Raw genomic sequence first — 16,875 nt, forward strand, 5'->3', positions numbered from 1 at the left:
GAAAAAAAAAAGAAGAAAAGAAGAATTTAGATGAATAATTTGGAGAAGAAGATGAAATGCTGATGAAAAGGAGCAAATAAAAAGTTGTGATGGAAGACTTACCTTTCGGAACATATTAATTAAGATCTTTTGTAACCACTACTTCTTCTAAGTTCTTTTCTTGCATTTAGAACTCTTATTGTTTCAACTACATTGCAAAGAATAGGGCTTACAAACAAATAAATAATGTGATGTTAGAGGACTAAGGATAAACATGGAATGTATCTAAACTTCCGATTTTCAGTAATTCATTGTTACAACATAAACAGACAAAAAACATTTTCGATTTCACATGGTTCAGATGGTAACATCACAAATAATAGAACATGTTAATTCGTCATCCATGAGAATAGGATTTAATCCACATAGGTAAGCAATTGTTGAAACCATAATCTCTTCAACTCATGTCTAATCAAATAATGGCCCTCTAACTAACCATGGAGAAAATATCATATAACCAATTAATTTGACGTAATCGCAGGTCGGAGTACTACAATTTAATATCTTAGAGAATGTGGACTCCAGAAAACACAAAGGATCCATCAATCTGGACAGAATCGACACCAAAAGTTTTATCTAGACTATACGATGAGTACTATGACTGAACATTTGAGAAACCGTCAAGCCAAACTATTATGGCTTTACCAGAATGTGTCCTTACTTTCATATATCTATTGTAACCATCACAATAAAAGGAACGATTTAGATTAAACATGTCAATTGAATGAATGGTTGGATTTACAATGGGGCACTGGAATTACGAGTTATCAATTTGATCTAGACTACTTTGGTGTCCTAAGAATGCAGGAGGACCATGCATCAAGTCGGAATTATCATGCATGTCTATTACTTAATGTTTAAGAATGATCACACCAAGAGATTTGGTAGGGGGATGCCTGGTGAAGTATTTGCACTAAATACTATATAGAGTGGGCCAAACTTGGATTGGTCCGGCCTTTACCATACTAAAAACAATTCTATTTTATATAGTTATATTCGTTTCTAATTTAGATAAGTATTGCTTAATTCAACTTCTACACACAATCCGTTTCTAATTTAGATAAGTATTGCTTAATTCAACTTCTACATATGGTACAAGTCCAAAACAGGTATACTTCTAAAACTAGAATAAGACATTTGGAACTTATAAATATAACACAACAATGCCTCGAGTAATATAATTTTCAGAAAACTATAGAGCTACTACAGAGAAAAGGTACACATGACAATAATTTCTTTTTCAATCTTATTAGATTTTTTAATAGTATTAGTAACCATGTGTTATTTTAATCCATGAATTTAGCATAAATAATACATCTGTTCATGCATACATAGCAAACGGTTGAATATTCATCATAATTGTGATCGAAATGTAATTCTAATAGCTATATATATATATATATATATATATATATATATATATATATATATATATATATATATATATATATATATATATATATATACATCATTCATGCATACATAGCAAACGGTTGAATATTCATCATAATTGTGATCGAAATGTAATTCTAATAGCATATATATATATATATATATATATATATATATATATATATATATATATATATATATATATATATTGTAACAGAACATTATGACTGGAAAATTGAATTTTTTCGATGAGGTGAACGACTTCGAGCATGCATAAGCAGAATCTGGGAAGCTGTTAATCTACAGGACAAGACACAATCATATGGTCTACACATGTTGCTACTTGACGAAAAAGTAGAACAGACTAAAAAAAAATGACTTCTTTTATATCAAAAAACTTTTTGAATTTTAATCCACTTATATTACATTGTGCAGTCGAATCAAATTCATGCAAAGATTTCACTAGGAATCCAACACATGTTTGAAAAAAAAACTGATAGAAGGAGACATATTTGTAATTGATAAATTTGAAGTCAAAGAAACAACCGGAAGATATCGTCCAGTAAGATCTAAGTACACTATTTCTTTCACTAAAGATACTATAGTATCTCCTTCGAAAGAAATTGGGACGACATTCAACAAATATAAATTTTCGTTCGTAGAATTTGAACTCTTATGATACCTAAATAATACCGTGCTGAAATTAATAAAAACTGAACTAATAATACAACATAATTTTTGCAGGGAGAGCAATTCACTTGCAGGGCAAAGTTTGTGAAGATATTTGAAAACCAATGGAGCTACAAATCATGCAAGAACTGCACTTATAAGCATGTTGACAAAGGATCGGAACCTTTTTGCACTAACTGTGAAACAACATACAAGACTCCACAAGACAGGTAAAGAAATCACTAATAAATACTCCATCTTCGGTTTTATAATTCATTACTAATTACAACTTTAAAAATTAAACATGTACCTACTTAAACTATGCGTACAAGATGAGAGTGGAGAACAAACAACTTTTGTCGTCTTTGGTAAAAAAAGCGCAGAAAATAGTCATGTTTCCTATCCAAAAAATAATGGAGCTGACTTCTGAGGCAAGTACGAAATAGCTTCCAGTTGACATATTTACAGTGAGCTCTTATGTAGAAGAAAAAAACATGCCGATAATCCAAAGTCATTCACATGTTGGTTTGGTATCAAAGCTGCTCAAGCAAATTGCAAAGGCTTGGAAGGCTGAGAGTGGGTAACAATAATCCATAGTGAAGATATCTTTCCCTATTTTTCCAAATTGTAGTATTACTTTCTCCTGTTCTTCCTGTGTAACATTGTGGGAAGGCTCGACAGCTGCCACTAGCTGGAAATTCTTAACAGAAGCAATTGTAACACATCCTCGAAAATTTAAGCACCAACATTGTAGCTGCTCATGCCATCGAGGTGCTTTGTTCTTCAAGATAAGTGGTTCATTTGCACCCCGTACTGGTAGTAGTGGTTCTGATAGCTTTTTAGAGCTGAAATCAACATGTTGATCGATCCTTGGAGATTGGAGTTGGCAAGAGACAAAATTGTTCTTCAAGAGACTGAGGGAACAGAGTTGGTGTGGGTGCAGTGCCCCCTTATAGAATAGAAGAAATGGGTATTGAATACATGGTGCATTGCATTCTCCTAGGTCCTCTGGCACGCAAAACATTTAGCTCATATCCTATGGTGCCTATGTTGTAATTACCAGCTAGGACTCTCGGAGAAACTTGCTTGGAGTGAATTCTTCGATCTCTCACTTATGTTTTAGTCCAATTTTGATCTTATAATATTTTTTTTTTTGGAGGGGAGGGGATCTTAGTACAAGTTATGCTTGACAAGGATAAGAAGTCTTTGCTTGGAACTTCTTGATGAACTAATATATAGAAGTTAACATTGCCCATCCCTTATAGTTAGTAAACCAATTTGTCCATGGTCCCCAAGAGTCACCAATCTTTTTGACGTTTATAGTCTACGTGTTTGTTTTTTAATTAGATGAAGCAATATGCTATCGTACTGATGGAAATATCTTTGGCTTAATTTAATGTATGGAAATATCTTTGGAAATATCGACAAGAATGGTTGTATTATTTACTAGATTGAATGTTACTTTTTTGTAGGTTATCAGGCTTGACTGTGATAATATATGAGAACGTTGTGCCTGGGGAGGAGAACCAAGTACCAACTATATATGATAATATATATTAAATTCAGCACACATAGAACTTTTAAAGTAATTACCAACTCAATTGCATTATGTACCGATGCCATTCTCCTTCTGCACCATGGTTTATGGCCAAGTGGCCATCATGTTTCGCACTGATTTAGTTTTTTCTCCGCAAGTATTTCATTATGACTACTAGATCACTATCTACTCAACTTACAAATCTCGAAAAGTATTCTTTTTTGGAAAAGGCTTTGTTACATTATAAGTTTTCATTTGGCATTAATAAGACCACTTACGATAGACTTGAAGCACTTTATAATTGTTATTTTATGTCATGTTTGTAAGGACATTACAGAAGGATAAGTAGAAGTTGCTATTACACACCACCTTGAATAATTAATTGGAAATTAGAAAATTGATGCAATACATTTTTTTTTTTTTTAAAGGCAGCGTTTTTATTGTCCGATCATTCTTTCAAACTTTACACCACGAAGATCGAAATCTAAACATTCAAAAGAAAAGATGGTGGATGCAGCCACCAAAATGAACAATTAGAAGGAACAACGTTGGAGATTTGCTGATAATCCAATGGTCTAGTCGGTATGTAGTTGGTCCACCATTGATCATCCATAGCTATTGAAGAAGCATGGCCGCAAGTGCATCAAAGAACCCTGTTAGCTTCTCTATATGTCCATGATAAAGTTGTGGTAAGAATTTGAGCCAATAACTTGTTAATATCTTTGAGTAACACTTTGAAACCTCCATCGGACAATGACTAGTCAGACTAGTAATCATCTGAAATAGTGCTTTAGAGTCCACTTCAATCACCACTCTATTCAAAAAGGTCGAACGACCACCATGAGTCCCAACTTTAAAGCATAGAATTCAGCCAACAAAGAAGAGCCGACTCGATAGAATCGGCAATTCCAAACATGAAGTGACCAAGATCGCGTCTCTTATGACACAACCCGGCTCCAAATGGGTCCCGAAGTTCCCAATGCATGATCCATCAAGATTTAGTTTGAACCAACCCAAAGGTGGGAAAGACCACATTACCATTAAAGAGGTGTTTTTCAACTTTGGGCTCGATCTTCTATACAAAAGCTTTGCTTATATCTTCCACTAGTCTTCTAATTCGAAAAGACATTGCACGGGGCTCGACCGCTTGCATTTAAATCTATTCTCATTCACGATCCTTCCAAATTTGCCATAGACCTATTGTAAAGGTTATACTTAAATCGTCATCCCGCTGCCAAAGAGTTTGTAAAATCTCGAAAAGCCAAGTTTTGAAGTCCACCATATTAGGTTCTAAAACCTTTTGGTGTAGGTTAAGACCCAACCAAACCGCCCTTGCAAAAGGAACAAGGATAAAAAGATGTAACGTGACTCATCGGAATCGCGGGAATGCACATGTTTTGTCCACCCGAACTTGCATCTTCTAAGGAGGTCAGAAGTTGGTATCACTTGGTTTAGGCCCCGCCATAGGAAGAACTTGATTTTTCGCGGTAATTTCGCTTCCAAATCTTATTGAAGATAGAAATGCGGTTAACCAAGCTTGATCACACTTGTCTAAGCAAATTGGTTGTAGGATGATTTAACCGTATATAGACCATATTTGTTTGCTACCCGATTAACTCATCATCATGGAATTCAAGTGCCAATGGAGTAGATAAAATCTTGCGAGCATATTCGAGGCCACCAAGCATTGACTAACTCCACATTCCATGTTCGAGTGACCGGTTCGATAAAGTCAGCAACTCTGTCAAGAGTGCAATTTTGTGGTTGTTCAAGAAGTGGTAAACCCAGAGGAGAGTCTTGAATCCATGCGTCTCGCCAAGCACGAATAGAAATCCCACTACCAACCTGCCATCTAAGACCCATGTTTAACAAGGACCTGAGAAGATGCATATACTTCCAGATTCTTGACGCTGAGGTTGGACACTTTGAAAACATAAACCGGCTATTGGGGAAGTATTTTGCCTTCATAATAACAGCCCAAGGAGAAACCGGTTGGAGTAGGTTCCAAGCTTGCTTCCCCAGCAATGCGATATTTTGCAATTGCAGGTCCTTGATTCCAAGACCACCGCAGATCCGTAGGGCAAATGACCTTCTCCCATGCAAAATAATGGAGTTTCCTCTTTCCATCTATATGTCCCCATAGAAAATTCCTCCTGATTTTATCCATTTCATAAATTACTCTTAAAGGTAACAGTGTACAAGACATCACATAAGTTGGAAGGGCAGAGAGAACAGAATTGACCAAAGTGAGTCTTCCAGGTTTTGAGAGTAATGAACCCTTCTACCCTGCCAATCAGGTTCAGTTGTAGCTTTAGAAATGAGGTGAACGTCTCTGCCCCTCACAGCACCTGTAGAGGCCTCAGTTTGGGTTTCATGGAACATATTCTTCTTCTCTACATTGCTCCATGCTGCGCCTTGGCAATTGTAAACGCCAATGACCCCGGTGTACTCATCCCCTGCCTTTTGTGCAGTTGTGTCCTTTGCTTCTTTCGCCTTTTGGGCAGCAGAGTCGGTGTACTCACTGGCCTTATTCTTAACTGTCTCCGTTGTCTCTCCAGAACAACGAATCTGATTTCGCATCTCTATGTCTCCACTCTTTCTGTTTTCTTTGCGTTTTCTTCTATCATCATTAGCTGTGAACTTCATCATATGTGCAACTGTTGAAGGATTCAATGGAAGCATCACGGTCTTCTCCACCAGTATTCCAGTCAATTCGGTAGTACTTGTACCCACGTAACACTGAATAGTCTTCCAAAATGTTCAGCAGTCTAGTTATCTAATTACAAAGTAAATGTGCCAAAAGGCCAAATTTTAAAAGGAAATCACTACACCATGAATGAGAACTATTTTGAGAAAAGTAAAACACCACAGAGCATGGGACAAATACTGACCTGGGAAAATATTAGGACCCTCGAATCTCGTTCTTTCAGCTTTGGAAGTAGCTTATCCAAAAGAACCATTTTCCCTTTGGTGGAGGGAGGGGGGGAATAAATTGGAAGTAAGTTGATTGATCATTAAATCCCAATAAATCCGAAGCATTACGTAAATAAGATATACCTTGACCGGTAATAAGATGGTCTCCAAGATTATAAGGAGGGCCGGCTTCGGCTCACTTTGGAATAGATATGGATGGTTACAACATTTACTTAATCTGCATAGCTATATTCATAAAATGTTTACGCTCTCCACCAGTATTAACAACCTCAAGATCCTTCGCAACAAAAGCTCGGTAAAACTACTTCTCGCAATTGGGACATCCCTACCTTAAGTATTGTTTCCTTTTTTGGGGGTAACCCTTTCTCAACATCGACTTTAATCTTCGGAGGAGAAATGAACGAAGGACCTTCAAGAAGCACAGAAAGTTGTTGAGTCAACTAAAGTCAACAAAATGATTATCCCCTGCAATGCAGGTAGAAGTTTTACCTTGTCTGTATATATATATATTATCTGCTCCCTGCTGCTCAAAATTCAGTAACCACTTGCTCAAAGTCCCCTTTAGACTCATCAAATACTGACTTAATTAGCACGAAGTCTTAAGGCATTGTTATTGAATATCTCTGCTCCCCGCTGCTCAAAATTCAGTAACCACTCTGTAGAATAAATTAGCATATATCTAGCAGTTAGTAAGAAAACTAATTTGAAGATTTCCTAAACTCAAAATATAATTCTAACACAATCTTTTCGACAAAAAAAAATAATAGAAGAGAGTATGAGTACTTACTAAGAAGGGCTTGAGGAGTACTGGTATTAGGTTTACTTGCTTCTTTATCCATGCCAATATGAGATTGCTTTGGTTTGATCCCCACTTTTCCTGCAACCAGTAAAATAGTAGGAAATGAGCAAATTAGAAGTCCATGTAGCAAATTCTTGATGCATGACTAAAGTAGTACCCTTCTTACCTCACATCCTATATGGCTTCATGAGCTGATGAGCTACAATCAAAAATTATGGAATGCCCTCATAGCTCATCTCAACAAAGTGTCGATCACAACAAACAGCCAAAGTTCAAGGAATAAAAGGCCGAGAGATAAATCAGTATGGGTAACTAATTAGTATGGTCTGATTTCCTTGTAAGCATATAAAAAATAATTTGTTTGTGTGTTTCTCCGTTTCTGATATCTGTAAAATGAATAGTTTACCTACGAAATGAACGATGAATCCACAACGTAAGTAAACTAAACTTAAAACTTTTACGTGTCAATTATCAAATCTTCTACTCTCGATGCGAATTGCACTAAGTGGAGTACGAAGTTCGTTCCACTCCTAGTTCCCTAGCATGGATTGTTTTCTAAGTCTAACTAGTCGCTCTTAAGTCAATGAGAGCTTTACGAAGGGTGTTATACTACGATGAAACTAAAATGAGTCTACGTTGAATTTAACTACGAATACTATGGAAATATGCTTGTTTTTGAATCTAGATAAAGGATTAGAGGGGAATTGAATCCACCTCGAATCCAACTTAATAACCTAGTATAGATTCTTGTATCTCGATTCTCACGTTCTTACGGCAAGAAATTCGAGTTCTAATCCCTAGTGTTCATGGCATTTCTACCGAGTACTAACTAGCATGTGAGGTCGCCCACCTATTCTCATGGCGAAACGCGACCTTCTAGAGTGGAATAGATTCTACAACCAATTCTATACTAACCACTAAGTTTTCATCAAGGCTTCATCAACCCTCTAATGGAGGATTTAGCCTTGATTCATCAAACTAACAATTCCCATTAAATCTAAACTAAACATAATGAAAAGATTCTAACTTTATGCGATTTCACTAAACAATAATCGAAATCTAATTAATAACTATGAAATGATAACAAACAATAATGGAATTTAGATCTATAAATCGAAATTGACAAAATAACTATTTTTATTATCTAATCAATCAAGAACAATAATTTGAGAGTTTAATCTAAAACAAGAATTGAAATGAAATTAAACTTAATTAATCTAATGAAAACTAGATCTAGAATTAAGGTTTAATGGAGGCTAACTAATCTAATTTATTTTCTAACCTAACTATCTACCATTAACAATGAACTAAGCTTTTGTTCTTATACATTCAGATCCAAAATTCGTGCATGGGCTTGGAGCCATGGTTTGGGCCAGAGAATCAGGCCCAAAACCCAATTCTTTCAGTCCAAAAAGGCCTCTTCAGCTGCAGTTGGCTTCAACAGACTTTTCGTCCACTTCTGCTCCTCTGATTGGGTCAAGGCTTAGACCATTGCAAAGCTCTTTCCGAGCCGGTCGTTTTGACATAAGGTAGGCCCAATTCCGAGGTCTGAGTCCAAAGATACGGCTTTCGGAAGTTCTGCTGACTTTTGCTCCTTTATCTCGCTAAAGTGGTACATTTCTGCACATAATGGACTTTGAAGCCTGAAATGCATAAAAACACGTAATCAGTGTTAACTCTTACTTATTATTCACATAATTGGTCTAACAGTATGATTATTAAGGGGTTAAAACTACAGTTTTGGGCTCTTATCAAACCACCCCAAACGACATTTTGCTTGTCCTCAAGCAAAGATGAGAAATTAGAATAAGTGACCAAAAATGGAGTTCTAACTATTCTCGTTTTGAGTCGCGATTGCATTGACCATATGCAACAAGGCCTTAAACCACTAGGAATTCCCCTAGTGGACGAGTTATAGCCTCGTGAGAGTTTTCGATGAAGGTACTCACAAACTTTATCTATACTTCAACGACTAAGAAAATAAAACTATTGTTTCCTTATTCATGCTCAACTATCTATACATCTCTCTAGCAATTGAATAAGAATAACCAAGTCAAAACCTAAGTTAATATATGCATAATAATCTATCATCTACAATAAACATATACACAATGAGTAGTACTATAAAATGTTTAGCGAGTTTTGTTTTAGAACTTCGGAATAAGCGTCCTTAAGTAGGTTCTCACAATAATAGTCAAGAAACAACACTCTGATTTTTCCACTCAAGTTTAAGCTTACTCCAAAGATTATGCAATTGGGCACACTTTACCTTACAATCTCAATGACAACAAGGAAGCCGGGTCGATCAAACACATCTGCCACTTACTATCACACTAACCTATTCCTAATTGAGCTAGAGGTCTTTATTAGGTGTTACGGGGATTAGGAGATGGTTTAAGAAGGAAGGAAATGGATATTCAAAAGGACAAGTCCGAGATAATAGAGTCTTCAGATTATGTAACTTAGAAAACCTTGTTATTTTCTTTTGCTTCTACACTTTGTTTCCATCCTTAGCCATATTTTTTTTTTTCTTTTCCTTGGCTTTTTGACTCCTTTTATTCTATTTTTTTTTTTTCTTTTTTTATTTTATTTCTATTTTTCTTTTTCTTTGGATGGAAACTTTTTTTATTTATTTTTCTGAACTAACAATTTTTTTGTTTACACGGGTTTTTTCTTCTTCTTTCTTCACTCATTCTATTCTCGGACTTATTCTAAATTGGGTAGGTTGATTTATTCTCTTTTTTTTTATTTTGTTTTGTTTTGTTTTGTAACGGGTAAAAGGAATTGTGGTTTATGGAAGGGCTAATGAAAGGCTCGAGTGGCGACTAGCGGAAAATAATTCATAGGTTTGAATTTCTGGCTATATCGATCCAAAGAGCTAGAAATTCTCACTTAGGATATGGTTTAGTGATCAAGCAAGTGGACGTGTGATTTCTCTATCCGGATTTTACTTCTCCCTTGTGTCATTTCTCAAATGTTTATTTCATATAAGGCTTTAGGCTATATTCTCACAGGATTTGTAGAATAAGTACTCTAGCCTAGATTTCAGAAACTTATCGCTAACAATCATAGATACTCATGTAATATATTTATAGATAGATGCAAAGATTATTACCTCACGATTAACCTAAGTTTCTAACAATTATTACGATGCAACAACTATGTGAGACTTCTAGATTGTTAAGAGCATGGAGAAAGAAAACAATACCAATATTCCTAAGTGTATAGCATAAACTTATTTATTTATATTTTTAAATTTTTGAAATTTTAACTAGAAAACAAATGCATATTATATATATCTATATCCTAACAGATGTCTTAATTACACGTGATTCTATGCCCCCAAACAAAAGCATGCTTTGTCCTCAAAGCATTTAAATAAAGAGGGTAGGAAAAATACCATTGAAGCGCCGTGAAATTCAAAACATCTGCAAAACAAGGTTAGAACGCGTACTAATATAGGAAATAAAACCGACGGCCTTACGCTTATAAGAGTTCCACCCATTATGGGGTTAACAGAATGAAATTGCTTGGGACATAAGCGGACACACTAACGAAACTAAAACTTACCTCCACTCCCGGACATGCATATTATCTACCCAATAGCATCATGGGTCTTGTATTTCAGCCCGGCATGGCAAGTCCAAGAACAATTGCTAGCAAGACCCATAAGCGGTTCCTAGCCTCGTGTGTGATCACCTCGGAAAACCAAGCACCATAAGTAGTGCTTTGGAACAAATCTTTGAAAGACTGTTCGGTATTATTATAGGAGATGTCATCTCAAAATTACGCTCTGGAATAGCTATGAATGATCAACGAAACTACCCGTGAGAAAACTGGAATTTTTCTGGTCCACGGAGTCGGCATCATATAGGCGCCATATCATATTTTTAGAATTCGAAAGCAAAATTCAGAACAAAATATACAGAGATGAGAATGCGCTTCGGCTGTGAAGCGTGGCCTTCTGAAAAAAATTCAGAACAAAATATCTCGGAGTTGCTGAAAATTGAAAAAAATGAGACGAAACGTGGGAGTGAAAGGTGAGTGATGGAAGTTAGGTGTAGTGTGGGTTGTGAGTGTAGAATGAATGAAGTTTATATAAAATCATCTTTGGAATAGATAACACCACCCCCAACAGTTTGGGAAGGTGGGATCAACATTAACTAATCACGCCTGATGAAAATAACGACATTATATTCATATTGTCATTCAAACAACATTTCACTACAAAAGTCAAAATTAACTACGGAATTTAACAACGTAACATCCTATCTACTAAAAATAATAAAAGACAACATCAAAACAACAAACAAGTACAAATCTAGCTACTCTTCAAGGGAGCGAGGTGGGGGTAAGAATAGGAATTTAAGTGATCAAGAATGGAAAAACCAACACCCCACCCCCAAACAAATTTTTGAAAACAGGTTTGTAAAAATTTGTTTTAAAACGTGGGTCTTTTAAAGTCAGATTCCCTAGACTTGCTAGATTATTATTTTTATATCTTTAAACTTTTTTACTTTTTATGAATTAGGTTTAATATAAAGGAAAACAATAAGCAGTAAAGACATAATTCACACCATAGAGAAACATGACTCAAAAACCGAGAAAACATGCAAGAGTGGAAAACGTGAATTATGTGAACCGTGGACTTAGGATCCGGTACTTACAGCCACACACTCCATAGGGAGGGCCCGGTTACCTGAATGGTGCACTCAATAATATATTGAAATGAAAGGAAGTGCACCAAACACAGAAATTGAGTCGGATTTATAGTCGGATACTTTCGAGACTTTATCTAAACATATGTATGAACATGCAGGTTTATCATATATCAACAACCTAAATAGTTGTGGATCATTCCATAAATAAATATCACAGAAAACATATCCAAACACAATCAAGCACCAAGATTTCCTAGGACCTGACCTAGTGGAATGAAAGCGAAGTCGATAGACCTATAACATAACCGAGCATACACCTTTGTTTCATCTTTGAGCGAGAGGGTGTCCTAGTGAATAAATGTGGAAAAGTGAATGGTTGTGGAAGATATGGTGGATTGGGATAAGTTTTAGAGAAAAAGCATGGAAAAAATGAGGATGTGGGTTTAGCACAAAACTCATTTATGGTGTAGTTAGGGATTTCTCAAGTCCGAAAATGAAAGTGTCAAGTGGTTTATCCTTGGGAAGTATTTGTTTACTAGGTGGATTTAAAAATCATGAAGCCTGGGAGAAACTAAAGGATCGAAAGTGCAAACTCGAGGTTCCTTTGAAAAGGTGGAGGGTGGGAATATTGGTGATGGAAGGTGAATGATTCTCGGCTAAGCTCTCAAGTCCATATCATCGAAATCTTGATATATGCAAGACATTCCTCAATAGGTGGGTCAAAAGGATCAACTGGGATAAAGATTGAAAAATTCATCTTCCGTCATAGCATCAAGGGATGAATGGTTGTTGGCAAGGGGACTCGCTAAGTGGTAAAGAAGTGGTGCAAAAGAGTTGCGAGGAATTCTTCTTCTATTTAGATCTACTACCGAGGGGTCATTGTTAAAGTCGAAATTTCGAAGGAAAGGAATTTGTTAATCTGTTTCTCGAAAACATGTTTTGAAGTAATCTTGAGCTAAGCTCTCGATCATGCTAACCTCTCCATTTGTAGATGAATCGGGATCTTGTCCCTAGTTTTAAAAACATTTACCTCAACGAGAAAAGATGGCCAAAGGACAAGGACATCGAACCATCGCGGCGGTTTATGGCGTTGGCGATGCCAAGAAGGGGCGCCCTAAAATGATAGGTGCAGTGTCGTTAGTGAGTTACGTGTCTAGGACAACGAAGTCGGGGGTAGTAAAAATTTTGGACTTTAACTAGCACGTTTTCAACCACACCCTTAGGATACTTAATAGACCGATCGACTAATTGCAATGTCATTTTAGTAGGTTGCATCTCCTCTAGACCTATTTGTTTATACAAATAAAATGGGAGTAAGTTAACACTAGCCCCCGTCTCTAATAAGCGGTCGTCGTGTGAGAATCTCCTAAGGTGCATTGTCTGATAGGGCGACCGAGGTCCTTGTACTTAACAATTCCATTATTTTCAGATAAGCGTTGGGAATTGTTACGTTAAAAAGCGTCTTTTGGTATATTGGTCTTAACGCCTAGTAGTACCTGACTCCTTAAGAAACTTAGCATGGTGTGGTAGCTTTTTAATAGCTTGAAAAGGAAGGTTTATAGTTAGATTTTTGAAAACGTTCCTAATCTCCTCATAATTTGTATCCCTAGTTAACATGGCTAATTTTTTGGGAAACGGTGTTTTCTCTCTATAATTAGCATATGAATCAACAGGATGTTTAACCTTGGCTTTTGTTTCTTAGGTTGTGGTTTAACCGGTACCTCTACGGTTGTAGGCTCTTGAGTTTCTATTTCGGGTATCTAGTTCGATATCCGTTGTAGGAATCTTGATGGGGTAACTATAGGCATAGTTACTTTGTTATCAACCACTCTTCGAGCGGAGAGTGGTGATGGCATTTAGCTCACCCTACGTTTGTAGTTTCCGTTACTAGTATTACCGTTTACCTCAAAGGCTGTGTTTCTTTGTTCTAGGGTTGGGTATCGCTTGGCACGGAAACACCTTTTGGTTGGGCTTTCTCTTGGGCTAACTGTTGGTTTAAATTATTAACAGATTGTAGAATGTGTTGGTTAGATTGAGCCATGGTTTGGAAAAGTTGTTGGCTCACTTGTATGAAGGTGTCAAGACGATCCGGTTGTGTGGGTGTAATGGTCATGGGTGGTATGACTTGTTGGTTATTTATTTATAGGTGTGATAGTTATTATTTTTCACGGAACGATACCTCTATTAGCATTATAATTATTATAACTATATTGACCTTGTGCTTGACCTTGTCGAGGTTGTGCTTGGTTGTTATAATTATTATAATTACCCCGACCAATCCTTGTCTGGTGTAGCTTGGTTATAAGCGTGTGGTGGCCTAACATATTGATTATTGTACCACTGGAGGTGTGACTTGTTGGTTATTTCTCCAACCGAAGTTGGGATTTTGTCTCCAAGGCGTTAGGTTCACTATTAATGGAACAAGAATGTTCATAGGCTATAGGGCGATTAAGTCGGGATGCTTTCGGGACTCAACCGAAACTACATGGATTTGAATTTACATTCATGACGGGGGATAGGCTTTTGTTGTACGAAATGGCCTCAACCTTTTTAGTTAGAGATTCGATTAAATTTTTAAGTTCTAGATCGGGTTTAACCTCAAACATCTTGGTAGCCTTAACGCGTGGAAGAAGAACTAGCGGGCGGGAGTAATCGTCACTACCCCCCCGTTGTTATTTAAGCTTAGTTTGATCCTCTAAAAATTTGTAAGCCTCATTGGCTCCTTTACTTAGGAAACTACCCCATTCATTATGTCAAGGACTTCTTTATGGTGGTGTAGAAGTCCTTTGAAAAAGGCACGAACTAACGTGTCTTTAGCTAAGTTATGGTGTGGACACTCTATAAGCGGTCGGTGAAAGCGATTCCAAGCCTCGAAAAATGATTCATGAGGATTTTGTCGGAAAAAATGAATCTTGGAAAGCATTTCATCCGTCTTTAGGGGTGGGTAAAATGTTCCATAAACAATTTGAACAAGTTTGGCCCACGAGTCCACAGAATTAGGCTTTGGGCGATTAACCAAGACGCCTTTATCAGCTAAGGTGAAGGGAAATACCCTCCGTTTAATCTGTTAAGGTACCCGGTAGGGATGATGGAATGTTGTAAGGACTTGTTCAATCCTCCGCGTGTGTTGGTAAGGTTTTTCATGGTCTAGACCATGGAAAACGGGTAACAATTAAATATGTTTGGGGAATTGAAAAATCCCCGTTAGATTCCGCTAGAACGATGCAAGATTTAGGGCTATCGCTCAAAGCTTTATAAAAGTCGAGAGAGGAGTCTCTCTTTCTTCAGCCATAATATCGGTGTAGTGTGTGAAATTCTAGATAAAGCGTGTTGTATTTATTTCTCGAAAAACAAGCCCGATTATACTAGAATTAAAACTCCTCCGACGAGAAGATCGCGAGGAGTGGAAGAAGGAGTACATGAATGCCTCCTTGCTACGGCGTTTGAATAAGCGTCTTGTTTACGCGTGTTCGGTGTAAATAAGAGATTAGAACACTGAAAAACTTGACAACTTCGAAGTTGAATCAAACTGTGGAAATCCGAAATTTCAGCTAAAGGCGGTGGCGGCTTCGATCTTAGAAGCGCTCGGCTTCGATTGTAAATTCGAGTTCGATAACTTAACTTAGCGCTGGTCGCGCTCTCATGAAGGCGGCGTCGGTGTAAGAAGAAAATTCCATAACTTAGCGGGTCGCTCCGCTCTCTTTGGTTGAAATTCCAAACAACATAGCTGGTCGGCTTCCTTGGCGTCGGTTCGGTTATTGTTGAAATTCCATAAACATAGCGCTGGGTGGCTCTTGAAGCGCTGGCGCGCAGGTATTTTTTTCCGAATTTTTCGGCCGGCGAAACGAATAACCACACGAGTATGAATCAAACAAGGGTGGGTGGGTTTAATGGGACTTAAAATGACTACTTCTACAAAGAAAACAATGCTAAAGTGCAACTAAGATGGCGGCGCGCCATTTGATAAAATTTAAAATGAATAGTCTACCTACGAAATGAACTATGATTTCAAACGTAAGTAAACTAAACTTAAAACTTTTTACGTGTCAATTATCAAATCTTCTACTCGATCGATCAATTGCACTAAATGGAGTATGAAGTTCGTTCCACTCCTAGTTCCCTAGCATGGATTGTTTTCTAAGTCTAACTAGTTAAACTCTTAAAGTCAATGAGAGCTTTACTGAAGGGGTGTTATACTCACGATGAAACTAAAATGAGTCTACGTTGAATTTAACTACGAATACTATGGAAATATGCTTGTTTTGAATCTAGATAAAGGATTAGAGGGAATTGAATCCACCTCGAATCCAACTTAATAACCTAGTATAGATTCTTGTATCTCGATTCTCACGCTTCTTCGGCAAGAAATTAGTTCTAATCCCTAGTGTTCATGGCATTTCTACCGAAGTACTAACTAGCATGTGAAGTCGCCCACCTATTCTCATGGCGAAACGACTTTCTAGAGTGGAATAGATTCTACAACCAATTCTATACTAAACACTAAGTTTTCATCAAGGCTTCATCAACCCTCTAATGGAGGATTTAGCCTTGATTCATCAAACTAACAATTCCCATTAAATCTAAACTAAACATAATGAAAAGATTCTAACTTTATGCGATTTCACTAAACAATAATCGAAATCTAATTAATAACTATGAAATGATAACAAACAATAATGGAATTTAGATCTATAAATCGAAATTGACAAAATAACTATTTTTATTATCTAATCAATCAAGAACAATAATTTGAGAGTTTAATCTAAAACAAGAATTGAAATGAAATTAAACTTAATTAATCTAATGAAAACTAGATCTAGAATTAAGGTTTAATGGAGGCTAAC

General features: G+C 36.6%; 1 pseudogene; it reads right to left on the reverse strand.

The window, feature by feature from the left end:
- Nucleotides 1-2,611: 2,611 nt before the first annotated feature.
- On the reverse strand, nt 2,612-3,739 carry LOC147496155 (tubby-like F-box protein 5 pseudogene; annotated as a pseudogene).
- Between the last annotated feature and the right edge of the window lie 13,136 nt (nt 3,740-16,875).

Source organism: Coptis chinensis, chromosome 6 (assembly GCF_015680905.1).
Source record: "Coptis chinensis isolate HL-2020 chromosome 6, ASM1568090v1, whole genome shotgun sequence".
Lineage (NCBI taxonomy): Eukaryota > Viridiplantae > Streptophyta > Magnoliopsida > Ranunculales > Ranunculaceae > Coptis > Coptis chinensis.